At 41.1% G+C, this 26,514-nt stretch overlaps 1 protein-coding gene across 8 annotated transcripts in view; it reads left to right on the top strand.

Annotated features, from left to right (window-relative positions):
* Positions 1-26,514, top strand: part of TLN2 (talin 2) — a 410,543-nt gene that overhangs the window by 152,656 nt on the left and 231,373 nt on the right. For all 8 annotated transcript variants that reach the window (XM_074327637.1, XM_019755358.2, XM_019755362.2 and 5 more), the window contains one exon: positions 10,138-10,210. The gene's annotated coding sequence lies outside the window, so the exon portion shown is untranslated. The remainder of the gene's footprint in view (positions 1-10,137; positions 10,211-26,514) is intronic.

Genomic DNA, 26,514 nt, shown 5'->3' with positions numbered 1-26,514 from the left:
GAGGCCCAGAGGACTCCCCAGTTGCCTGTGTTCACTCAGCAAGCGTTTAAGGGCACAGGATACTATTGGCCTTGGGTGACCCAGCAAAAGGCTCTGTGCTGGGCACTTGAGTAGATCTTATCTGCCGTTGTCATAGAACACTGCGGATCTCATATTAGAAGTAGTACAACATAATATGATGAATCAGCAAATTCTGCAGAGAAATCGACAAGAGCCAGGAAAATTCAGAGAACAGCAAGAGTAGGGGGAGCTTCACGGAAGGAAGGAGGCTTGGAAAAGGGGGAGCTTGGAAAGCAGAACAGGGACCAGAAGAAGGATATGTATAGCTAAGGAGAATTAATTTTTGAAACATTCTACGAGGAAGAGAAAGTTTCAATGACAAAACTCTGTGTGTGTGTGTGTGTGTGGGGGTGTGTGTGTGTGTGTTTTGGTTTTGAATAAAATGTATCAAAACCATTGGCTGGATAAAGAGAGAAAAGGGATTTAGCCTTTTGGAAAGTATATCAGGTGGCAATTTATGAAGACCAGATGGCACATAGGAAGAGATTACTAGGGCAGCAAAATTGCTTTTGAAATACGAACGTTGAGGGATACAATAGCTGCTAATCAGAGTCAAGTGACAACAGGTTCTTATTTATAAAAAGTAAGTCCCTGATTGACACATTATGTACACCTGAGCAGCTAATTTGTCCTTGATTAGCCAAACCATCTTCCCAAATGACCCGTGTTTTTGTTTGTGATATCTATTTTAGGTTACCCAGAGGCTGATAAAATTTCACGGTGTTCCTTGAGTCTTTGTTCCCATCTCTTTTGTACAGTCATATGTTGACTGACAGCAACCAGGTAACCAGACTTTGCGGGCTGGAGGAATGAACCAATACGCATATTCACAGGAGGTTAGCATCTCATGAATGGGATGTCCACCCCTTCTCCCAGATGCAGCACTGGGATATTCCATTACACTTGATGGGTTTTCCACTGGTCAGGAAAACCAGATGGTTTACCACTTGAGTCCTTCAGCTGGATTGTTTGACAGTAGAAGCAGTTCTCCAGGTGCTAGTATGGAGGCGTAGCCCTCAAATTCAAGGTTGAGGGGGCAGCAAGAATAAAAGTGATACCACTTCTCAGGGTCAGTTCTAGCAGGTTGAAGCTCTGTGTGGGCAGCCACTGTCCCACCTGACTCCTCTGATATAGGCCAGTGATGTCCAGCTGGCCAGGAGGACCCCATATCCTCCATCACTACTTCCCAGGGCCATGCCCAAGTTCACTCTAAGCCTCTCCCTGGGCTCTGTCCTGCAGTGGCGAGGGCTCCTATGGGAGTTTCTCTGGTTTCGGTGCCAGGGAGGCATTTACAGCACTGCACCTCACCCTTCTCTTCTTGCTTGTGGTTTTTTTGTTTGTTTGTTTGTATTTTCATAGGCATACATTTATTTTCATAGACTTTCTTTTTTAGAGCAGTTTTAGATTCACACAAAATTGAGCAGAAAGTCCAGCCAGTTCCCATGTATCCATTCTCTAAGACATGCGCAGCCTCCCCCACTGTTCACGTCCTACACCTGACTGGGACATTTGTTACAACTGATGAACCTACACGGACACATCATTGTCACCCAAAGTCCATCGTTTCCATTAAGGCTCACTCTTGGTGCTGTACATTCTGTGTGTTTGGACAAATGTATCCACCGTTATAGATAGTATCGCGCAGAGTAGTTTCACTGCCCTCAAAACCTTCTGTGCACGTCCTGTTTATCCCTCCTCCCTAACCTCTGGCAACCACTGATCTTTTAACTGCCTCCGTAGTTTTGCCTTTTTCAGAATGTCATATGGTTGGAATCACGCAGTATGTAGCCTTTTCACGTTGGGTTCTTTCACTTAGTAATATGCGTTTAAGCTTCCTTCATGTCTTTCCATGGCTTGGTAGCTCATTCCTTTTTACATTAGAATAATATTCCACTGTATGAATGTATGTTCTTGCTCTCTTTACTGCCGCGTCTTACCTTCCCGAAAGAAATGCTCAGTAGGTGATGATGACAAACACTTATTTGTGTGACATCAAGGTGCACTGTCAGTCTTCTGTGTGGCTTTGTGCTCTTCTACAGGGTCCAAGTAGGACAGAATGAGTGGGAATAGCAGACAGATGTGCTTTAGGGATTAGGGACGGGGAATAGCTTATAAAGGGAGTCTTTTTGTCCCATTCTCTAATCGTTACACTTTATAAAGCATTTGTTTGCTTTGGGGATGGGAAAGAAGGCATAAATATGAATTGGTGTATTTCCCTGATTGACAACAGGCCAAACAGGAGAGAAGCTTATTCAAAGACACAAGGTTTGTGGCAGAAGAGTGGGTAGTCAGTCAATTCCTGAGACTGAGAAAGGAAAGGGGGAGCTGTAGCTGAGGCCTTGACCTTCAAGTACTGGGGAGGAGGACCATAGAATGAGGCAGCCCCTTCTCTTCAGTATATGTATGCATGTTCACACACACACACACACACACACACACACACACACACACACACACCTCGATCCCATGTTGACCCTGGTGCTGTACCCAGTCTCTTGAAGCCTTCTACTTCCATCCCCAGTGTCTTGGAGTTGTTAAACATACAAGATATATTTATTCTTCATTCATGTTTTTGAGCACTTAATGTGTATTAGGTGATGTGATCTGAGCTTAGGCTAGAACTATGGGGGAAGCCCCTGTTCTTACCCTCTAGGAGCTCACCGGCTAGTGGGGAGTATAGACACTTAAATAGATTGTTTCAACATAATACGGTAAATGAAGCGATAAAGATGCCCGTGAAGCCTCCTGGAGTAGGTGGAGCTTGCTGGGCAGCCAGCTGAATAGGGATGTGGGAGGGAGGGCGCTTTAGGCCTGGGGGTCAAAGGCCACCACAGGGAAGCAGCTCGGAGGGTGCAGGGTTCCAGGAGGAGCGCTGACTCTGGTGCTGGAGCACAGGCTTCTAGGGCAGGGGATGGGGAGGTAAAGAAGCCGTTCCTGGAGATCCCTGTGGCCTGGGAGCTCAGGACACAACTCAGATGCCTGTCTTAGCCTGTGCAGTGCTGGAGGGAGCTGGCACACAGGTGGGCCGGGGCAGAACTGCTGCAACAGATGGGAATGTAGCCTAGCTCCGCATTGAGGACTGCAAATAACACCCTGGCCACCGACTGCTTTGTAGGAGGCACGGGGTGGAGAAGGGTCTGTTTCATTCAATTTTCTGAATGACCAAGGTGAAATTAGTACTGTATTTCCCTGCGCTTTCTGTCCCTTTCCCCTTAAGAAAACACAACCGTTACACATTTTTCTAAAATGTATTATCAGATTGTGTCATAATGAATTGAGTTTAGCAAAAAAACATTTTTTTAATTTGTTCACATGAAGATGTTGCAACATCTCAAGGCTATTTTATTATTATTATTATTATTATTTTTTGAAATCTGCTTTGGATATTGTGCTATTTATTAGGTGATCGTCTTTCAATCCAAATCTATTCTTCTCATCTCTGCTTTTTTTCTTTCTTTTTTATTATTAGTTTCAGATGTACAAAACAATGTAATAGTTAGCCATTTCACCCCTCACAAAGTGATAACCTCCCTCCCCCAATCTGCTACCCTTCTGACATCGTATATAGCTGTTACAGTTCCTCTGACTGTATTTTCTATGCTGTACTCCATATTCCGTGACTGTATATGTGTGTGTGTGTGTATATACACACACACATATATATATATATAAAATTACAGTTGACATACAATATTATTCAGCTTCAGCTTCAGGTGTACAGTGCAGTGGTCAAGCATCTAATAAGACGTGCCCATCTGACACCCTACAAAATCTTTTCAACATTATTGATTATATTCCCCAAACTGTCTTTCATATCCCCATGGCAATATTATAATTACCAATTTATGCTGTCTAATTTCTTCTGCTTCTCCCTCGTCCTCACCCCCCTCCCATCTAGCAACCATCAGATTTCCCTCTGTGTCTCAGGGTTATTTTAAACATTATGTTCAGAACATTGAAATTAATGGTATAGGATATTTCTTGATATCTGGATTCCACGCTTAGTTGCTTTTTTCAGCAAATTGGTGATAAAAGCTTATTTGTGTACAGTTGCCTTCTAGAAGATGAATGTGTTTCTTCTTCCTATTCCCAAAGGAGAATCTCTGCATAGCTCTGATTAATTGAAATTCCTAGTCTTTTGAATGCTAGTTAATTTGGCTTTTATTGAAAATAATTGGCTGTAATAATGTACTGAATATGTTACTGGATCTGGAGACAGAAAATTCTTTCTAACCCAGAAGTCACAAGGAAATATACGCGCGTGCGTGCGTGTGTGTGTGTGTGTGTGTGTGTGTGTGTGTGTGTGTAAGTAACAGGGGTTGTTGCAAAGGATGGGGAGATTATGGTGGGAGTGAAATAGGAAAAAATAAAACTTTTTGAGAAAAAAGAGAAATAAGAATTACTTTAGAGTGAGCATTCTAAAGTCAAGTTAAAATATAAAACTATGGAGAGTGTACTTTTGGACATTTCATAAAATAATGAGCTAATGCTATACTTTTGTAAGCTTATTTATTCATTCCTCTATTCACATAGTCAAGTATTTATGGAGCATCCTTGCTTAGGTCAAGGGCTGAGGGTCTAGTCCTGTACTGAGTAGAGTCCTGTTCTCATGAAGTTTAAATTCTAGTTACCCTCATTACTAATTAAGTTTTACTATAAGTGTTTTTAAAATTTTGAGAGAAGGGAAACTTAGTTATAAGACAATGATCTCTTTTTCCAGTTGTGTACAGCGGTATAATTAAAGCACTTCGCCTGCCCTCATAGCAAACAGTGTTTCACACTACTTTGTATCAATGTTGTTTGCACTATTAACCGATCTTTTAGGGGCGATGTGCTTAGTCATGTAATTGTGAGTGTGGTAGGGTAAAGGGAGCCTTCAATAAGCATTTGCATAAAATAACTAATTGTAACCGTTTCTGAAGTGTTGTGTGGGGCACCTGTCCCAAGACCAGACTGCAAATGTGAAGGAATCTGTGTACAAGTAAGGCTGGAGCCATTTATTCATATCAGTACTGTATTAGCATACTAAAGTACCTGAAATGTTCTGCGTGAGAGAAACTTCTTAATTTTTTTAAACCAGCATTTCCCACATTTCTACTGAGAGTCTTTTTTTTTTTTTTTTTGCGTGTGATACTTACTTCCTAGTTTGCTGGAATGCTGCCTTTAGAGGCATAAAAAAGGATTTCTGGAGCTTTTCTCTTTGTCCAGCAAAGGGCTAGGTAGCATATTATTTCTCATCTCTGAATGTCTTGGGTATTGATGCTTCAAGCTTGTGCTTTGTTGAATTTCCTTTGGCCCCAGTCCCTAGCATCCAGCCTCTAGTTGGAAAGTTAGGAAGGGGGAGCCATGCAAAGAGAATTGAACATTTCCCCTTGGAGTCAGATATCTCCTGACCTAGGAGAGCTCGACTCTAATTGTTCAGCTGTACTTTCAATGAAAACGTTCTCAAGTTTTCAGGGGAAACAAATCAGACAAATCCTTGGCAAGTGGTAGAAGTTGGAGGAAGTTGGGAGAATTTTGTTTTCAAAATTTCCCCTCTTTTTTTCTCTTTGGCTCTTTCCATCTCTATTTTAGGGCCACTGAAGAACTATCTGGTTTATTTCTTTCCTCCCTGGATTTTATGATTTTGAGCAATTCATAATGTGTCAAACGTTACTGATAACTTCAAGCTAAGGGCAGTCAGTACACTGGACTATCTTCAGCTAAATTTAGGGCTTTTTTCTGCTTTGCTTGGTCTTTTAGAAAGGTATTTTGTTAAATTTGGGCAGCAGAAACCCTCGAGACGGTGCCCACATGGGCCCATCTTCTGATTTTTATGCTCCTGCAGATGGTGTTAGGGCAAAGCTCAAGTGTGGTGTTAACACTGTTCTCTGCCTTTTGAAGAAATCTTAGGACAAATGTGTTTTCGGTCGCTCGGGATCTGTACTACCTAGTGAGATTTCAGCCACGTGCTTCCTGTAGGCCCTTCCCAGCTTGAACCACCTCTGATCCCCTTCAACTTGGCCCTACATTCCTGTGGGGATTATGCCAAATGAAATGTGGAAACACAAGAGTCCGTAAAACCCTCAGTAGAAAGTCCCTTGTATGGTCTTAATCAATTACTTAATATATATTTTGTTTCTTTAATGCTGTTAAGATGATAGTTGATAGTAGATGCCCCATTTCCTGGATACTTACTGAACTCCAGGCACCATGTTAAGAACTTGACCTGTACACTCTCGTTTCATTTCCACAACTGAAATAGCTAAATATTACCATCTCTGTTCTGGTGGTGAGAGACGTGGAACTCCGAAAAGTGTGTTTAAGTTTCCCCAAGCCAGTAGGAAGTGGCCTGGATGCAAAAGTAAAGTCCTGCCCTAATGCCCTGTTGTTGGTGACAGGCATTTTAGCCAGTAGCTGTGGGTGTTTTTTGGTCACATCCACCTGTGACTTTGGAAATACTCCAGGTATAACCCTGGGAGCGGCCAGATGATTTATGCTACGACGATCTGAAGAATGTTGCTTTAATTTAAGGCAAGGTTCCTTTAAATAACTAACTCCTGATACCTTTAAAAGAAGTTTCTATTTAATTGGAAGGGTCTTATCCATGTTTATTAAAGAGGTAACTGTCCTCCATGGAGAGGTACTCCATCCGAGGATTCCCTAGGGACCTTGTTATGATCAGGCAACAGTGGTCTGTTTCCATCACTGCTCCCACTGAGCTGAAGCTCAAGCAAGACCATGTTTGACGATTGAGCATTGCTGATTACTCAACAGCCCTGTTGCTGGGCATTATTACATAGGAGGAAACTGAGGTACAGGCACCCTGACGCCAAATGACTAGTAAATGACAGAACCAGGATCAATCCCTTTACTTAGAACCGCTGTGTTGGTGCCTCCCCTAAAGGCAGTGTTTGGCCTCATAAATCCTAATACATCTCAGCCTCAAATATGGACTTGCCTGGCTCCCTGTCTGTCCCTTTTAGAGAAATTCCCTTGCACTGAAGAGGGGTCAGAACAGAGGACAGTGGCTGGCAATGGGTGGCCTGTGTGTTTGACTGAGTTGTGCCCCGGAGACAGAGATCCTTAGTTAAGTCCTAGGATTGCTTCGCTCTGAAGTTGGATGGTGTTCTTGTCCGTTGTCTGCCACCGAGGGAGATTCTGGGGGAGAGAGGGAGCCTCCAGGAGATAAAGGGATTAAATAGATTTGTACTTTACGTCCAACATACCTATTGAGGGACTTGTACTTCTACAAGGGATTATGGCTTTTTAGCCAGGTTTGTAATTATGGTAGTATGAGGATTCATTATTACATGGAACTTCTGAACGTTTAAAAATAGGGCAATGAGAAAAATAAATTTGTTTGCTAAAGATAAATTGAATATAATGGGCCCATTATGGGAATACGTTTTTGTATTTTATAGTCCACATAGAAAAAAAAAAGCTTTTTATACATAAATATAACCCAAAATAAGTATGTGGAGTGGTTAAGAATATTATAATGGGGAATATCTTAACCATAAAAATGGCCCATCTGGACAAGTACGTCCCCTTTGTTTATATTCTTATTCAAATAGTCTTTTCATCAGTTCTCTTATTAGGAATAAATCTACCTGTCCCTTGAAATAGTTTTTTTTGCCTTTGGTATACTCACTTTGGGCTTCTTGCTTCAATTACTTCAGCTTAAGTCATAAACATTATATCACATTGTAAATCTTCATTAACCTGATTGCAGGATATATTCTGCTTTAAAATGGGATGGAATGATTGAGAAGGTGGAAAGTAAAAAGCAGCACTGTATTTGTGGGACTCCTTTGGTTACAGGTGACAAATTCATTTGGGCTAGCTTAAGTAAAAGGAATTATAAGAAGGATGCAGGGGTGTCTTGGGGACCCAAAGGCAAGGATGAAGTGGCCCTGGGGAATGAACAGGACACAGAGATGACATGTGTCACTACAAGCACATGTGTGATACAAACCTCACTAAGAGAAAATCTGGCCGAAAGGAAAGTAGAAGTCTGTGCAGTATGTCACTTTACACCTGAGCATGAGATTTAAAAATAGCTCCATTGTATTCATGGGAAAATAATTCATGCTCATTACATGAAATTCTAACAGTATAAGCAAAGTAAAAATTCTCTAAAATTCTGATAATAAAGGGTAATCATAACTATTTTGATAAACATCCTTCTAGACCTTTCTGAGGACATCCAGGAACATGTACACATGGATTCAACTCTTCATGGTTTTTCTGTTTTATTGACTCGAAAGTGTATCATGAATATCTTTTCATATCAATAATGATAAACTTCCATTATTTTCAGTGTCTAGTTTATTTAACATGTTTCTTATTTGTGTTAGGGCATATACTATTTTTTCCTCATAGCTATAAACAAGGCTATGTATATCCAACTTTCTGCTTGCGCAGATAACTTCCTAGAATTAGGATTGTGGGATCAAAGGGTATGCCATTTTACATGCTGACATAATTGCTTAAGGGGCCATATCGTGAGATATCCATAACATTTGCTATTGTCAGTCTTTGGTAAAGATGTCAATTTGACAAGTGAAAAATAAGATCTCAATTTTCTTAAGTTGTATTTTTTCATTATTAGTATAGTTGAGTGTCTTTTCATGTGTTTATTACTATTTCTTCTCGTATGGAAAGTTTATTAATTTGCTTTGTCCATTTTGAGGGAAATATTAATTTCCTTATTGGTTTTTAAAACATTTGTGTATAATAAAGATAGCATCATTTTATAAGTTTCTTGTATAAATAGTTTACCTAATTTCTTATTTTATCTTTTGACCAAAACATTGGTGTTTGTTCTTTTTTATTTTTATTTGTTTTTGCCATTCATACATACATTTGAGATTTTTTTTTTTAATTGTTTTAAATTAAATTCATTGGGGTGAAAATTGTTAGTAAAATTACATAGATTTCAGGTGTACAATTCTGTATTACATCATCTATAAATACATTTGAGATTAAAAAAAAATGTAGCCAGCTAAATGTCTCAGTGCTTTATAGTTTCAGATTTTGATGTCATGATATCATGTTTAAAAAAGCCTTTTCTATCCTTATAATATTATAAAACTATTCATCTGCATGTTCTTCTTATCATCATTTGAGTCTATTTTCACTTGATTTTTTCACAAGTAGAAAGAGATTTAGATTTTTCCTTCCTTCTAAATAGCAAGCTCACACCATTTATTAAGTACCGTGTTTCCCTGAAAATAAGATCTAACCAGAAAATAAGCCCTAGCATGATTTTTCAGAATGACATCCTCTGAACATAAGTCCTAATGCATCTTTTGGAGCAAAACTTAATATAAGAGCCGGTCGTATTTTCGGGGAAACACAGTAGTCTCACATACCTACCCAGATCTGATTACATGTGCTTGGTCTGTTTCCTAGGGATACTTGGTTCTATATCTGGATGTTTATTCTGTGTCGGTGATTCATATATGTGTATGTTCTCACTCAGATTTCTGTTTGTTAGCTGTGGCTGGCTCCATTTGTTCATTTCTATAATTGATTATGGTGCTTCTCTGCTTCAGTTGGGTTTTCATGGAGTGAGCTGTTAAATGGTCAGTTTTCAATTCCTTAGAGAACTGGGAATGAAGTGAGAACAGTTGAAGCAAGAAGGGACTGCTTCATAGATGTGTTAAAGGAACTAAGTAGGAAAAAAGTGAACAAGACAAGAAGAGCTCATGTAAGCTAATTTACAGCGCCTGAGATTTTTGTTTTAAACATTGGTGGGGGCAGGGTGTGGGATGTATATATTTGGTCTTTGTTTAAATTCAAAGCCATTAAGCATTCCTACCACAGGGAAGAAAATCATGTGTTTTGCCTCTTTGCCAACAGTAACATAATTTTGGTCTTCGAAATAAGTGTCTTGGGACCTCAATTCCCTGTTGGTAAAGAAAATTCCCAGCCCATGTGTTGCAACGGAAATTCATTGTTTCCTGAGTTATTTCCTTTCATGCTTTGTGTGGGGGGAAATGACCAAATGTATAGATCGAGGGTCTTTTTTTCTTTCAAAAAACTGACGTCTATAACATTGCTTGATTCTGAGGATTTTTCTTATTATTTTAGGTGGTGGTGAAGACTTCTCAGATGCTTCAGGATATCTTCAGGGACATCGACTCTACATAAACTGAGAATTTAGGTGAGTCCTTCAAAGAAGATACTTCGTTCTTATCAATTGGCCACTCTCCTGCATTTGTCCAGTGTTAAAAAGTGTTAAAACATTGTCACTTATACTGTCTTGTTTGGTTTTTCACCATGGTTTTGTGAGACAGCAGTGTACCTGCCTGGTCTTATTTACTGTTTCAGTTTGATATTCTACCTGGTAGTTTGGTGGGGTGATGATGGGGGCCTAGAGAGAGGGGGTGAGTAGCTGGTTTTTCACTTTATTGCATGAATTCTCATTCATTCACATATGTTTGCTTCATAAACCTTTTCTGTTGTTTTAAGTGCTGGGTAAGGAATTAATTTAGAAATTTCCCAGCGTCTCTGCACCGGAACTGTTGGGTGGTTCCTGGAGCTCCCCAGGGATGGCACTCAATTGCTCTAGCATGAGAAAAAGTAAATTTTGGTTATAGGTTATTGGTTTTCCCCTTTGGTTGTCCTGTTTGCAGCTGCATGATCCCAACTGGGGAAGGGTTAGTTAATCTATGCTAGTTTCCAAAATGTATAGGGTGGCCCAACCTCGTTTCTACACTTTTAGAATTTGTGAATAGGAAAACTGAATGTCAGGACCAATTTTTACTACATTTTGGAGGCTATGTGTAAACATAGTTGATAATTGTTAAAACGAGATGCGCGCGTGAAGGTTCCCTATATATTGTATGGTTTCCTATTTTGTGTTTAGACTTTTCCATAATTAAAGATTTATTTTCAAAAAATAACTTCCATCTACTAACATCATTTCATGGGGGAAGAAATATTTTAATATTAAAAATTAGGATGTCATACGTTTGTCTTTCGATTGTATATATCTAGCACTATGAAGACGCCCTTCATTTCCCGCCTCTTTCTCATTGCTCTGCTGACCAGTGAGCGTTAGCCGTGAACAAGCCAGCACAGGCCTGTGGGCTGGCATTTGTGAAATTTTGGGGTGTATGACTGCTCAGGGCTTTTCCGCCTCTAAAACTGTATCACTCCTCTGAAGCAGAAAAGAAATGTACTCTAGTTGGATAGTGGCTATTTCCAGAAAATGCTGTGACAACTAGTGTGCTGGAACAAAAAGAGGTCTGAGGTCAAACAGAAGACAAGGGATTGTTCTGTAGGGAAACCCAAATAAAAATGGCTCATTCCTGTACAAGTTAAATTTAGCTGTGAGCCACTTTACCATCCATGTGAAAATGCACCTTGATCGTGGTTAAGCTGTCGCATAAACGTATACACAATTTTCCCTTCGCACCATTGTAGGCAGCCTCTGGCGATGGTCCGCCTGTGGCGTGGGGATGTTGAAGGCTAGGGATGAATGAGGCAGGCTGCATGTGTAACTCCCCGGAGACCAGTGCAAAGACCGAGTGCAAAGGAGTGCAAGGCTGGGATGTAGGGGTTGAGGGCACAGCCAAGAGTTCTGAGCTGAGGGCAGTGAGATCAGATGTGTACGGGATAGGGGAGAGTAGAGGAGCTGTCTGCTCTGGGATCGTCTGTGCATCCTGGCGTGGATGTTGTACTTTGAGGCCCTGCAGAAGGCAGGGTGGTCTGGTCTGCCGGAAGGGCGCCGGGCACACTGGACAGGAAGCACATCAGATACAGACTTTGCCCAGGTTTTCAGATCTAAAAGGAGCATGCCAGGTGGATTCCTACGCTGTGGGTCTGTACAGAATGGAAAACTAGACTTACCGTTTATTTCTCCTTGGGGTGTGGGAATGTGTGTGAGGTGTAGGATGGGTGGAGGACAGAGGCAATAATGGGTTGAAATATTAGGACAGTCAAATGAGGTGAGAAAAGCGCAGTAATACCACCTATTCCAAAATGCCTGCATAATCACAGTTGCTTCTGGAAGTTCTGTGAAGTTATACTGTGGTCTACATGGATTAGAACATGGTGGTTCAGTGCTTTAGGATTCCTCCCTTGGTGATTTCTGGCTTTTGTTGGTTTTAACATGCCTATTTTCTGGGAGACGCAAATGAAATTTGGCAGATTTACCTGGTTGTGTTCCCTATGTCAACCAGCTCTGGGTTTACTGCCTCATTTATATGCTTCAGTTGGGTTGTTTCCACCCCAGAGATATTTATTTCACTGCCTTTTTTTTTTTAAAGGAAGAAGCTATGTCACCCAATGACAACAGACACATTTGTCTTAAGAATATAGGAATATGAGAGATTACCTGTAATCTTGACATTTCTGAAAGTGTCTAAAGTCGTGAATAAATGCTAGCAGGAGCTTTTATTTTGAAATAGACCAGAGGAAGGAGAATTGCTTTAAGGGATCTGGGCCAGTCCAAGTCTGAATAAAATTTAATGAATAAACAATGTAATCAATCAATCATGCGAGCCTTTCAGAAGGCCAAGCTATCCTGGGTGAAATCTTGTAGGGATGAGCAATTAAGAATTTGCTTTAAACATGATGCTTTAAAGGGTTGCAGGCCCGCATGTGAGACAGAGAGAGAAGGAGTAGCTGGGGGTGCGGGCATATGATAAATGATTTGTTTAGTGTTTTACTTAATGACTCGTGGTGTATTCCAGATTTGAGAATAATTACAGTATTCCGAACTTATCTCCACTTTCCCTGTAGGCTTGTAAGAAAAATATTTTAAAAACCGATGTTAAATGGCAAACATTGTTTTGGACTCTCTGGGAATTTTTAGTTCCCACTGCTGTTTAGGGAAGCTACTGACTCTGGAAAATTCAGAGCAGGATCCACATGGCTATTTGTCAGTCTGTATCAGTCAGTTAGCGGCAGTGACGTCAGTAAAGATAAGTTGTTCCTGTGCTTACTTTTCTTCATTAAAAATGTAATCCGTTATGCACTTTTGTCTTCCTGCTGTGCTCCATTAGCTGGAGTCCTTGGATTACTCTGCTTGTTTACTGTAGGCACTGCCATTGGGTGCCCCCACTGCTGACGCCCTGAGTGGCTGGGAGTCCTAATTACCATCATCCCCTTGTGCAGGTTTCCAGGACCTGCGCTGGGATCCTTACTGCTGTCTGTGCTTAGTAAATGTTTCAGAAGAACAACAACAATTTCCAGATTGTTTTTCATCATTAAACTGATTAATCCATGACCATAATAGAACGTGCTGTTTTCCTTAAACTTTTTGTCTAATTACTCTATCAATTAATTTCTTCAGTTAATTTCTTTCAAAGTTAAAAAGCCCTCCTATAGAACTCACGACTTGAGCCTTTTCTGTCTAAGAATTGATTGGATTTCATGGACTCAAAGGCCGTGGAATACTTGTGCCTACATTCAACTATTCTACTATGGAGTATGAACCTTTTTAAAAATCACTCTTCTTTATTTCTTAGCCATGAGGTCCTATATTCTGAAGACCTAGAATGATCATCAAAGCCATTCTATTCTGTTTACAACAAATCAGAATTGGACAGCTTTCTGGAGCCATAAAATGACTAGTGCACTTGTAGAGTTTAAACATGACTTTACTAAGATTAAACACACCGTAAGGCCAGCTGCAGTGGTCTCAACACACCACTGTAAGGCCTGATTAAAGTTGAGTAAAGTCCTGCTATGATCTAAACAATCGTTTTATAGAGGATTTTTTATTTTAAAAAATTGAGTCAAAGTAATGTATGCTAATGGCTAAAAATAGAAAACATAACAGAACAGTTTATAACGAAAAACAACATGTCTTACCCAATCTCCTTCACTTAGCCTTCATTTTGTTTTTCTTCTGTCGATCATCTTGGTTGCTTTTGTGGAGATTTCCAAATGTATAAAGATTACGCTTGCAGCACCATTTCTCACTTGATTGATTTTAAAGGTAGTTTCGTGGTATCTTGTTGTGATAGCTGATTAGCTCCCTCTGACAGTCCCTGTCTCCCTTCCTCCAACACGGATTCATGCGTTTAGTCCTTCCGTGTACCCCTCAGATGACATACAGACTCTTCTGCATCTTGGTCTGTGTCCTAGAGACACTATTTTTTGTCTAACCAGCCCCCACCTCATTCATCCTCTCCACTTTGGGCAGCTGTACCTTTAATTTTATATACTGATAGTTGGTAATATTTATATTCTGTTCTTTAATTCCAGTAATGGCTTCCATGATTTATCTATAACTTGATTCTAAATGTTAAAACGAAGAAGCAACATTTAATTTGTTACAATTAGGTAGCTGCTGTTCCCATGGCAGCCAACTTGTGTGGTGGGATTATATTTGTTCTTCACTGAGCCTGATGTCCTCACAGCTTGGCCTCTCCATGGAGCATGTTTGAATGGATTTTCCCTTTCACATGGCACCAGGTGTCTTGAATGCAGCCTCAAGTTTTCCTAGACTTTGTCTTCCCATCTTTCCTAGGAACCCACTTTATTATTGGAGGTGTCACTCCCACCGCCCTCCATCCTCCACCTTCAGCCAGAATAGTTTGATCTGTAAGTGTGCTGTTGGCACTAAGGACTAAATGCTGATGGCTAGGAAAAGTGTGTGCCTACTGTTGGAAAAACAGAATGTCTCTGAAGGGGCAGTAGCCCGGTCTTTGAAATTAGCCATCATTCATTGAGGACCTGACGTGTTAGGCACCTAAGTACTTAAGGCCTGGTATCTGTCGAAATCCTCACACCAGCCCCATGGAAGAGATGTTGTCATTGACATTTCATACGAGGCCTCCAAGGCCTCCACTGGGAAGTGCTTCTTAGATCCTGGGGTGGGCGGGGCCACGGTGCCCACTGTGGTTTCATAGGTTAGAAAAGGCTTCTGTCTCTGGAACATCTTGCAACTTTCCTCAATAGACTTCCAGGAAATTATTGCAGCTCTGCTTCATTTCCAGCCTCATCCTTGTGGCTGTGCTGTGTGGCCAGGAGCTCATTGTACAGAATTCTGTGGCTGCCAAAGGGAGTGTCCTTACCGACTTCATGTTCCCTTTGTGAATTTGAAGTGAGAAATAGGGCTTCCTCCTCAGCCCGGCTGGTAAGTTGGAAAGGTGCTTTGTCAGCGGTGGTTGTTGATCTAGGTATTTTCTTAGAGCCTGAAGTATATGTGTGAGTCAGGTACATTTGATTATCTGAATACGTGGTGTGCTTTGATAGTTATTTTAGAAGAAAGGATGGAAGAAGTAAAGAAGTAGAACAATCAAGTTTTGCTTTTAATGCTTCATTTTCTCTCATGACCCCCGTGGTCATGAGACCGCAGACATCTTCTGGTAGAACTGTGTGAGTGAGTTGCCATGATGATAGCGATCAGATGGATGACGGGGTCCCCGGGCAGGTGGGTCTCTCACACAGTGCTGGCGTTCTGCCCTCTCTGGGCTGCTCCCTCCTCACGGTGCAGACCCCGGGAAGCTTTAGCAGCGGAACCAGCAGCCTCTCCATGAAGGTGCTCTCATCGAGTGGGTGGCTGTAAATGGCCCTCCTCCTTCTTCTGTTGGGGTCACAGTGGCAGCGTTACTAGGAGCTGCCTCAGTGCAAATAGTGCTTCTTCTCCAAATATCTCACTTATTTATGTTTATTCCCTCAAATAAGCGTTGACTGAAAGGGAAATCTTCAGAGATGGGCCTTACTTATGGAGGAGATAACCGGCTTTAGTGAAGTCAGGATTTAGTGACTAGATAGGGGTCAATATTTATTTTGTTGCAGTGGTGACGAAAGGTGATTTTCCACATTTAAATTTGATAAGCAGCTCAAGGTTATCCTGCTGTCATCTTGCAATGATTAATTCTGACTTGGCAATTTTTGTTTTAAATTTTGATATTGATTGATTGATTGTAAGAATAGGTAATAATACTGAGCCAGAGTAGTAATCTGTGTGAAATGTTTTTGGTTCCATTATACAAAGATCACTAATCCTCACAGTGGTACAAGTCCAGTGACACCTGGACAAAAGTGATTTCGAGGAACAAATCTATTAGGACAATTTAAATCTTGATCAAAGTTTTACCCCACACCTAGAAATGTGGCTTCTAGAAGACTGGGATAGAACCAAACCCTTCGGCAATGAGGAAAATAAATGAAGTTTAAAAAACGTTTTATTACCAGATCCTAAATATTCCCCCAATACATTATATCTTCTTCTGTTTATTTACCTCTAATGGTGAAGAATGACTCACTCTCCCCTGCAGGAGGACTTTTTGCTCCAGGGATCTGGGTTGTCCAGTCTTCTCAGTTTGTTCTGTTATGTCTTTGGAAAATTGGATGCAGGTGCAGGGTTCGAGCTGTGTGAAAATGAGGCTCTTGTCCTCTCTGTTGGCTGCTCTTCTCAGAAGTTTGGATTCAGGGAAGCGTATTCAATACCCCGAACGAGGAAGCGCAAATTGGCATTGGAAGTTATAACGACATGTGCCTTGTTCTATTTTGTCTACACATTTCCAGAATGCAGTACAGATGTGTCTATGACAAATGAGCAGAAGAGAGTAAGTTCAGAGGAAGAAGGGGATATTTCTAATGGGGTAGAGTAGGGCTTCATGAGAAAGTAGCATTTATTTTTGGGTTAATTGATGTAAGTAAGTTTTGCTGCTTACAGTGGAAAAGACTGTAAACTACAGTGGGTTAAACAAGGTAGAAGTGTGTTTTCTGTCACTGAGAATGAAGGTCTCAGATGGGCTCTTTAAGGCTAGAAGGGACTTGGGCTCCTTCCGGGATGAGTACAATTTCACACCTTACTTGGGGGTAAACTTCTGAGTTCAGCGCTTAAGGCAAAAATCCCTTAGACACAAAATTGTTCTTGAACAACCTTTGGGAAGATGTCACGTTAGACATGGGTTATCCTATCTCCTGGACAGTCCAACAATAAAGTTTATGCATTGCAATTGAATGATGCGTCTCTAATTCTCTTTTAATCTATAGGTCCCCCTCCATCATTCTCCCCCCTACCCCAGCTTATGATTTGTTTGTTGAGGAAACTGGGTTGTTTGTCCTTTTAGAGCAGAGATTCTCAAATGGGGATGATCCCCTTCCCCCACGTAGGGACATTTGGCAACGTGTGGAGACGTTTTTTGTTGTCACAGCTGGGGAACACTACTAGTATCTCGTGGGTAGAGGTCAAGGATGTTGTGAAATACCCTACAATACACAGGACAGACCCTCGGAACAAAGGATTATCTGGCCCAAAATGTCGATAGTGCTGAGGGTGAGAAACTATGCTGTAGGGTTTTCCAATCTGAATTGTGATACATGCTGCTTTGATGGTGCCACTTAACACGTTCCTCTGTTCCTTGTGTTTTCTATGATTTGTTAGTTAAATCTCAAGTTTCAGTCAGATTCAGAGGGCTTTTGTGTCCCCCCACCCCAAGACTACATATATCATAGGCAATCTATTTATTTTTGTTAATAAATACATAGTGAGTGGTGGCCTCTCGTTCTGCAATAATACTCGTCATTAATGATTATTGCCTATGTTCTTTAATTCATTAGTGATTGCAAAATAGTGATATTCCAGTTCTGTCGTTCCTTCCTTATTTGTATACGAGAATACTTAACATAAAAATAAATTCAATCTCAACTATTTATTTACCCTGAGATTCATACAGGAAGGTCAGGATAAATGCTTGTGACTTTTCCCTTTGTGTTCAAAACAGTGATTTTCCTATCAATATCCTCTAAAGTGATCACTGAGGTTTTATTTATTTAGTTTTGGCTTTTTTTTTTCCAGTGTGAATAATTGATTCATATCAATTTAATATCCGTATTGCTCCTCAAATTATCTCATATTTAACCAGTGGAAACTAATTCAAGTTGGCCAGTGGAAACTAAATCCTGAGTCCTTTTGACATAACTTATACGAGAAAGTATAGAAACATACTAAGATACAACAAAATGTGACAGGATTTGTCTTACTCATTTCTTATTCCAGACATATTCACCACTTCTTTAAGGAGTCCAGGTCCCTTTGACTATTTAGAAGGTACAATGTAGATATTAGGAATATTTCTTGCTACTGGATTTATCATTGATTCTAGATCTTATCGGTGGACCAAACTAGGGAATATGTATTTATATGTATACATGCTCGTGTGTGTGTGTGTGTGTGTGTGTGTGTGTGTGTGTGTGTACAGAGGTAAAACTGATTATTTATACTAACACTTCCACGTGAAATTCAGGTATATGGTACAGAGTTTAACTTACTTCATCAGCTTCATATCTTTATGCACCCAGAGTCCCAGTTCAGTGATACTGTTATATTTTTTTTTATCTGCATCATCTCTGCTTACACACAACAGACTCTTCTAAAGATACTTGGAATAATCTCTGTGATTGTGCCAGCAACTGGATTCATGGTTAGGTTCATTGGTTTCACGTTACTTCTTTTTTCTGTTTTTAGAGAGTCCCACTTTGAATTTAAATTTCAATAATTTTGCACAATATTGTCAAGGTTTCCAAGCCTCATCTATAACGTAAGGCATATTCAGGGCTGTTTGCTTTTTCCCCCAGTCCCCACTCCACCCTGTTTCCTCTCTCCCCATATGTAGCAATTGGAAAAAAAATATGATTTATCCTTGCACTCTTTTTTGATTTATAAGCAAATGTGTGTGTGCTCTCGTGTTTATTTCTCCCCCCCTTCTTAGATAAACAATAGTGTGCTGTACAAACTTCTCTCCACCTTGCTTTTTTCACTTAATCTCTTTTGGCTTGTTTCATAGGGGTGCATAGAGATAATCCTCACCCCTTCCCACAGCTGCGCCCCCCTCCACGGTGTGGATTTGCTCTAACTTACTCAGCATGCCCTACTGGTGGACATTTGGGTGTTTTCCGTCTTTTCCTATTAGAAATCGTGCTGTAGTGAATAGCCTTGGGCACTCTTGAAATCACCCTCATGTAAGTTAAATATATGTATGATATGACTCCTTTTATGAAGAGAGAGAAGGGTGTCTGCAAGCTGTTGAGATTGAACAGAGCTTTGGAGCAGGAAAGGGAGAATGGGAGAATGAAGAAGAACTTTTTAGTGGAGTAGACTTTATGTCTTTGGATGCAAGAAAATATGGCTTAGGAAGATTGGTTAAATCTGGGTTTTCATGATCTGCTTTGCCAGGCCAACGGCTGTGGATTTGACACTCCAGGCCAGGAGTTAACTATCTTTTCTGGTAAATGACCGGATTTTAAATATTTTTAGGCCACCATCTGTGTTGCAACTACTCAACTCTGCTGCTGGAGTACAAAAAGCAGCCATGGACAATTTATAAATAAATAAGTGTGGCTGTGTCCCAATGAAACCAGATTTATGGACACTGGAATTTGAATTTCATAATTTTCATTCATCATGAAATGTAATTCTTTGTTTGATGATTTTTTCCTCAACCATTTAAAAATGTAAACACCATTCTTGGTTGTGGGCCATAGTTTGCCAAACTCGGCTCTGGGCATTTGAGAGCCATAGAACATTCTTGAACACTGGAAACCCTTGCTCTGAAAGGATTATCAACAGTGAATTAAAGAGGGCTTTGTCAGAAGGAAGGGGCCCAAGTTCAGGAGGCTGGTGGTGGGTGCAAAGTGGATGGTTGGAAGGTGGCTGTGGGAATAGAAGTGGATTTCTTCTCTTTTTCTTCTTTTTCTTTATTACCTGAGATTGGAGAATTAGTGGAAAGCAGGGGGGCATTATATTATTTGATATGGCGTTTGTATTTATTTTTCAAAGCTGTTCTCTCCAATTTCCCACAGGTTACATACAAAGAGAGAGCCAAATCCACCATCTCACATTGTGTGGACTTGGGCAAGATAATTTCATTCTTTGCTGCCTCCTTCTCTTCCCACCCTCATCCCCCATCAAGAAACCCCATCTTGAGCCCCATTTGAATGGTGAACCTTTTGAATCAGCTGTTTTGTGCATCTTGTTTCCTATAACACTTGCAGGTTAACGGTTGAGAAAACAGTATTTTGTTTGTGGGAGGAAAATCAAAGATGACATCAATGAAAAATGCATTTTCATATAATGGAAATTATTAAACCAACTTTTAAAATGTCACTGCTGGTTCTTACAGACAAGAAGGAGCTGAATACATTAGAAAGTAGGTCAAGTTATCTCATGTTTATGAATGAGGTAAATTACAGTGTAGGTTTAGGTTTATAAAATTGTGTGATACTGTAGTTTATATGAATTACCCTAGGCCAAATGATATTATACCAAAATATAATTAAAATAAATTGAGTTTGTTTCTTTGTGCTTTGTGGCTTAAGTATTTTATACTTAATATTTTATGAATTTAATAAACTAGTAAAAGTTATGAGCTCCTTGTTATTGCTCACATTTCCTGTATTAGACACAAAATCTACTCTGGAGAGTTAAAGCTGAAGTAGCTTTAATGCAGGGGGTGAGTGCTTCCAGAATCCTTGGAAGGTTTGGAGGAATAGGCTCCAGGCTGAGCCTGCAGGACACTCCACCCCCAGAACCGTTTTCTCGTACCAGGATGGAGAAAGCTGCTGTGGCTGCTGCGGTGGGAAGCTATTGAATTAGGCAGCCAGCCCTTGAGCTGCCAGCTCCGGCACTACCCGCGCCTGCATAGAGAAGAGAAGTGGCTGCTCGTGGATGCCTCGCACTCTGCCTCGTTTCCCTCTGACTCAGTTCCAAATCAAAGTCACCTGTGAGCCTGTCTCATTGGTAAAGTCTCAGTCACACTGGGCACCATACCCTGTTTCCCCGAAAATAAGGCCTAGCCGGACTATGAGCTCTAATGCGTCTTTTGGAGCAAAACTTAATATAAGATCCGATATTATATTATATTACATTGTATTATATTATATTATATTATATTATATTATATCATATCATATCATATTATATTATATTACCCGGTCTTATATTATAGTAAAATAAGACCGGGTCTTGTATTAGTTTTTGCTCCAAAAGACGCATTAGAGCTGATGATCTGGCTAGGTCTTATTTTCAGGGAAACACGGTAGCAGCAAGCGGTCTAGACAGTATGGAATATTTAGCTCTCTAGCCTCTCACTACAAGTGAGCCAACCCACTGTGTTTGCCTCAGTTTCCAATTTTAATAAGTGCCCCTTTAGATATGCCTGCTACCATAACTCCACATTTGAATGACAGAATAACAGAATTTGTCTTCCTTAAATACATGTGATATGTTTTGATAGACTTGTACGGTGGTAATAATAACTGGTGTAACACCAATGTTGCTAGTTACCTGGTATTAGTTAATAGTCTTACTGAAGATTTAGGGAACCTAGTAAGTCAACATTTGCCATTTCAAAAAGATCTTTTTTTCAGGTTGGAATTATTGTTGAGTAATACTAAGAAAGGAATGCCTGTGGTTTAATAGTAAAAAGTTCAGTGATGGTAGAATCCAGGCCTAGAGAACATGTTTCATTTTCTCCATGAAGAATGATAAGTCAAAACATCGTCCTCATCGTCCATTAAGCATTTATTGTGCTAATCCAAGTGTAAAGTCAGTGATAAAGCGTTTGCTCATTGTGGTATTGCCAGCTAATTTCTTCTCTGTCAGATTCTTCTAGGAGTGTTTAAGTGGACCCTCCCTTTTTCTGTCTGCATAGCAACAGTTATTCACAAGTGAGGAATTAGAAGTGGTACTTTAAGCTGAACTTCATTGATTTTTTTTTAATCTTTTTTAATTGGGGAATATTGGGGACCAGTGTGTTTCTCCAGGACCCATCAGCTCCAAGTCGTTGTCCTTTAATCTAGTTGTGGAGGGCGCAGCTCAGCTCCAAGTCCAGTCGCTGTTTTCAATCTTTAGTTGCAGGGGGCACAGCCCACCATCCCATGTGGGAATTGAACCGGCAACCTTGTTGAGAGCTCGCGCTCTAACCAACTGAGCCATCCGGCCGCCCCTCCAGAAGCTCAGCGGCAGCTCATTGTCTTCAGTCTAGCTGTGGAGGGCGCAGCTCACTGGCCCAGGTGGGAATCGAACCAGCAACCCTGTTGTTCAGAGCCTGCATTCTAACCAACTGAGTCATCCAGCCGTCCTAGAAAATCATTGATTTTGAAATTAGGCAGACCTGAGTTCAAGTCCCAGTCCTATCACTTACTAGATTTATAAATTTTGGCAAAATTTGTATTTCTGTACCTATGTCTTAGGCTGTGTAAAAGGGAGTCAGCAGTCCCCTCTTCGTAGTGTTTGTTGTAAGGTCATGCTCCACAGACCTGACACACAGTGCTCCATGGTGGGCGGTGGCTGTGGTGTGGTGGCATCCCATCCGTGACCGCCTTTTCTCATGCCCTGATGAGTGTTCCATGTGGTCAGGCTACTTGTGTCTCTTCACAGCAGTAGTTTTCTCACCCGTGGTCCTGGGTCCTTTGGAGGTTGCTTTCTTTTTGTGCTGCGGGCTTTCTCCTGCCCTTCAGGCATCCTTGGATTCCTCTTAGACTTTTTCTTTCCTCCAGGGAAAAGATGTCTCTTAATGCTTAATAGATAACACATCCGTCATGGGGTCACAGAAGTCATAGTAGCTTTTTATTTGTCATCCAGACATCAAGACCTTCTGAGGCTTGAAAGGCTGATGGCAGCCTGCCTGCATCCCCCCTCCTTCCTAATTAGATTACCGATTCCATTTCAGTGATGGTTTTAAGCTAAAATGGCCTTAATTCCATTGCCTTTGCATATTTTTTCTTGACTCCATTTCTCCTTTGACTTTTCAGTGGGTGACGGTAGTTGGGAGCCTACTGACCTATTATATTAGCAAAGCTCCAGAATGGCGGTAACTCAGTGGAGTTTTAGGGAAAATGTAAGTAATAAAAAACAAAAGTTTCAAAAAGATCCTTCTAGACTGTCATGTGCCAACTGAGTTTCTATAAATATTCCGTTTTGTTTTTACCTGTAATTGGTCTTTGTTCCTTAGGGTTTATTTGACCCCGTGGAGCAGGCCTGACTCCCGCTGGCCCCTGCTCTTTTGTGTGTTTTCCCGAGTAGGCCTCCTACCCTGTTCTTCTTGAGTTTCCTCTCAGCCACGGCAATGGGCCTCATACATTAAGTATTGCGGAATCAAGTCATGCTGTGTATCATGGGACAGTGAGTGCCACTGCTTGCTTGACTGTGAGCCAGTGTGTGTCCCTTCTTCCTCTTTAATAGCTAACCTCAAGGTCCTTGACCTTGAGCTGCTAGTAATTTTGTGCAAACTCTATCTGATATTTTTGTTAAGCTTTTGCCAAAGATTTGAATCACATGTTTAGTACTTTTGTATATTTGAAGATTTGAGTTTGTGTTAAATATTAAGTGTGCCTACCCTTCCCCCACTTAATTGACTCCTGTATTCATTCAACAGATATTTATTGAACACCTACAAGGTGCCAGGTATTCTGTTGGATGTTAGATAGAAATGGAAAATGTTGTAATATTGTTAGTGCAGAGAGTTTAAGCTAGAGTTAGAATTGATAAGTAGATTTTATGATACCTAGTAAAGGGTTTAGGCTTTTTTCCTCAGAACAGTGGGAATCCATTAACGGGTTTAAGCTGAGCAGGATGTAAGCAGATAGGGACTTAAGGAAGATTATTAGCTGAGACGTGTATTCACAGGCAGTAAGAATAGATGGGGGGAGCCCAGTTGGGAAGCTGTTGCTGTAATTTGATGGTATCCTACAGTAGGAGAAGAGGAAAGATTTGAGAGATACTTAGGAGTTAAAAGTTGTCAGGACGTGGGTGATTGGATGTGGGAGTGCAGGAGAGGCTCATGTCGAGGATGACTTCCCCATTTCTGGGTAGCCATTGGGTAGATGTTGGTGCCACTGAAATGAGAAGCTCAGGAAAGGGAGCAGGCTTGGGAGGGGAGAAGGGATGAGATCATTTTTGAATCAGATGAATTTGATGTGCTTGTGAAAGCTCTGTGGGAGATACAGTGTAGACGTGGGTAAGGAACACAGGGGACAGGCCTGGCCTCTGTCTGCAGATCTGGTGAACACACGTCCTGAGAGCAGATGAGACAGGCCAGGTAAGGGTGTGGAGAAGAAGAGAGACTGGGAGAGAGAACTCAAGGACCGTAAGGTTTACGCAAGGAAGAGAGCCTGTGGAGGAGACTGAGAAGGAGGGAGTCCACCAGAGTGGCCAATGCTGTCCAGTGCAAGTACTGGGAAGGGAATGCCTGCTGTATCAGCAGGGATGACATGAGTAGCCTTGGCCGTGCTGCGCAGAAGCCAGACATGGTGAGTAATGAGAGGCCTGTCGGTGTAGAGAATTCTTGCAGGAAGAGTGGCTGTGTTGGGGAGAGGCAGTGCCGCACAGTCTGAGCGTTTGTGGGGCTACTATGCTTTAGGAGTGGGTGAAAAATTAGAGAGGAATGCGTCTCCTGTGCTTCCTTCCTTGTCACACTTACTACTCTGTTGAGCATTTAAAATATTTCTGTTTAAAGACACCGTATTTAATATATATGAGGTCTGACAATTAAGACTTGTTGCAACAATGTTGCTAACCTTTTTTGATATCAGAAGGATTAGTCATTATGAATTTGTACCAACTGGACAGTTAACCAAGTTTACTATGTGGAAGTGCTGAAAAGGGTGCGTGGAAAAGTTAAACGACCTGAACTTCTTGCCAACAATTCATGGCTCTTGCATCACGACAATGCACCAGCTCACACGGCACTGTCTGTGAGGGAGTTTTTAGCCAGTAAACAAACAACTGTATTGGAACACCCTCCATACTCACCTGATCTGGCCCCCAATGACTTCTTTCTTTACCCGAAGATAAAGGAAATATTGAAAGGAAGACGTTTTGATGACATTCAGGACATCAAGGGTAATACGACGACAGCTCTGATGGCCATTCCAGAAAAAGAGTTCCAAGATTGCTTTGAAGGGTGGAGTAGGTGCTGGCGTCGGTGCACAGCTTCCCAAGGGGAGTACTTTGAAGGTGACCTTAGTGATATTCAGCAATGAGGTGTGTAGCAGTTTTTCTAGGATGAGTTCATGAACTTAATTATCTGACCTGGTATTGTTGATTGATTAACACTGAACTCACAGCCAACAGCACTGTAACTCCTGTCTAAATGAAGCTTCTCTAACATATTTATTTTCTCCATGAGGCACATCACAGCCTTCTTGCACTTAGGAACACTAGACAGCACTATGTTTGGGGACATTTTAACAGCTAAATGCCCCCCAAAAACCACAAAAATGCAAACATTGTGACACTAAATAGACTACAAAAGGAGCACTTGTCTGCAGTCTAAGCTGAAACAAAAAGGTGGATCATCGTGGTCTGGGACCTCAGCTGGGAACGTGTGTATCCAGTGACTGAAAGTCTTCTCCACTTTGCATGTATCCACAAATAACCAGGAAAAATAACCAAGAAAGGACTATAAGTATGAATTTCAGGGTTACAAATAAATTTTGTGAGTAAGTGAATATGCAAATATGGAATCTGCACATAATGAGTAGTGACTATCTGTATTGCTACTGCTAAACACACATGTACATCTATGTCTCTGTGGATGTCTGCCTGCACGCCTGTCCAGTCATTCATCTGTCTGCCTTGAAAAACATGAATTCACAGCACTATAAAAAAATTTCCAATTTAACACCATGGGTTCCTTCTACTTTTTTCTGTTTTGGGCCACCATTGCACCCCCTCCAATACCTCTTGCTGGCATCTACCTTACTGTTTCCACATAAGAACTTTAAGGATGAATTTTTCTGATAAGGAAAGCTGGGGGCAAGGAGGGAGAGAGATATGATTACATCGTATGATCACATTTATAGTCTATATTCCAATTTAAAATAGAATGATATTAATATTTATAAAGTCTTCTTACTATTTGAAATAAGGCAAGTAACATCACATTTGAGAAAAAGCTTCAAAGTTGATGAGGTGCAGGAATTGAAAACTAACTTTATACTATTGACTTATGGCAGTGGCTTGCCATCTGGTGAAAAAACTACCTCCTGTTCTGTTTTCTGCTCAGGTGTGAATGGGGGTGGGGGTCACGAATTGTGCCAGAGCCTCAGGAGTACATTGTGCCTGGAGACCCACTCTCCCCAGACACTTGAAGATGTCTGCCTCCCTCAGATGGTGAGTCCCTGGAAAGCAAGGGACCGTGTCTGACTTACTCATTACTCTGTCACCAAAGCCTGGCATATGAAGTGACTTGTGAACATTTATAACTTTATTCGACCACATCCCACTAAGTGGTTGTTCAGCCTTTGTCTGAAGGCATTTCCTTGTCTTGTAATGCTCTTGCCTCTTTGCCTTCAGTGTCTCTGCACACTCATCTCTTTCCTTCCTGTAGGAGGCCTTCCAGGTCCTCACTCACCAGAGGGATCTTTCTTGGGTTTCTGAAGACTCTGGAGAGTTTTATAACCTAGCAGCTAAGCAACAGCTTTGGAGTTGAACAGAGCTGTATTGAGTTCCCAGCTTTACCACTTACTAGCTACATGGTCAGCAGCAAGGCAGGG

Source organism: Rhinolophus sinicus, linkage group LG03 (genome assembly GCF_036562045.2).
Source record: "Rhinolophus sinicus isolate RSC01 linkage group LG03, ASM3656204v1, whole genome shotgun sequence".
NCBI classification, from domain to species: domain Eukaryota; kingdom Metazoa; phylum Chordata; class Mammalia; order Chiroptera; family Rhinolophidae; genus Rhinolophus; species Rhinolophus sinicus.
Note: the sequence above shows the minus strand (reverse complement) of the source record. Positions and strands in the feature narration are given on the sequence as shown.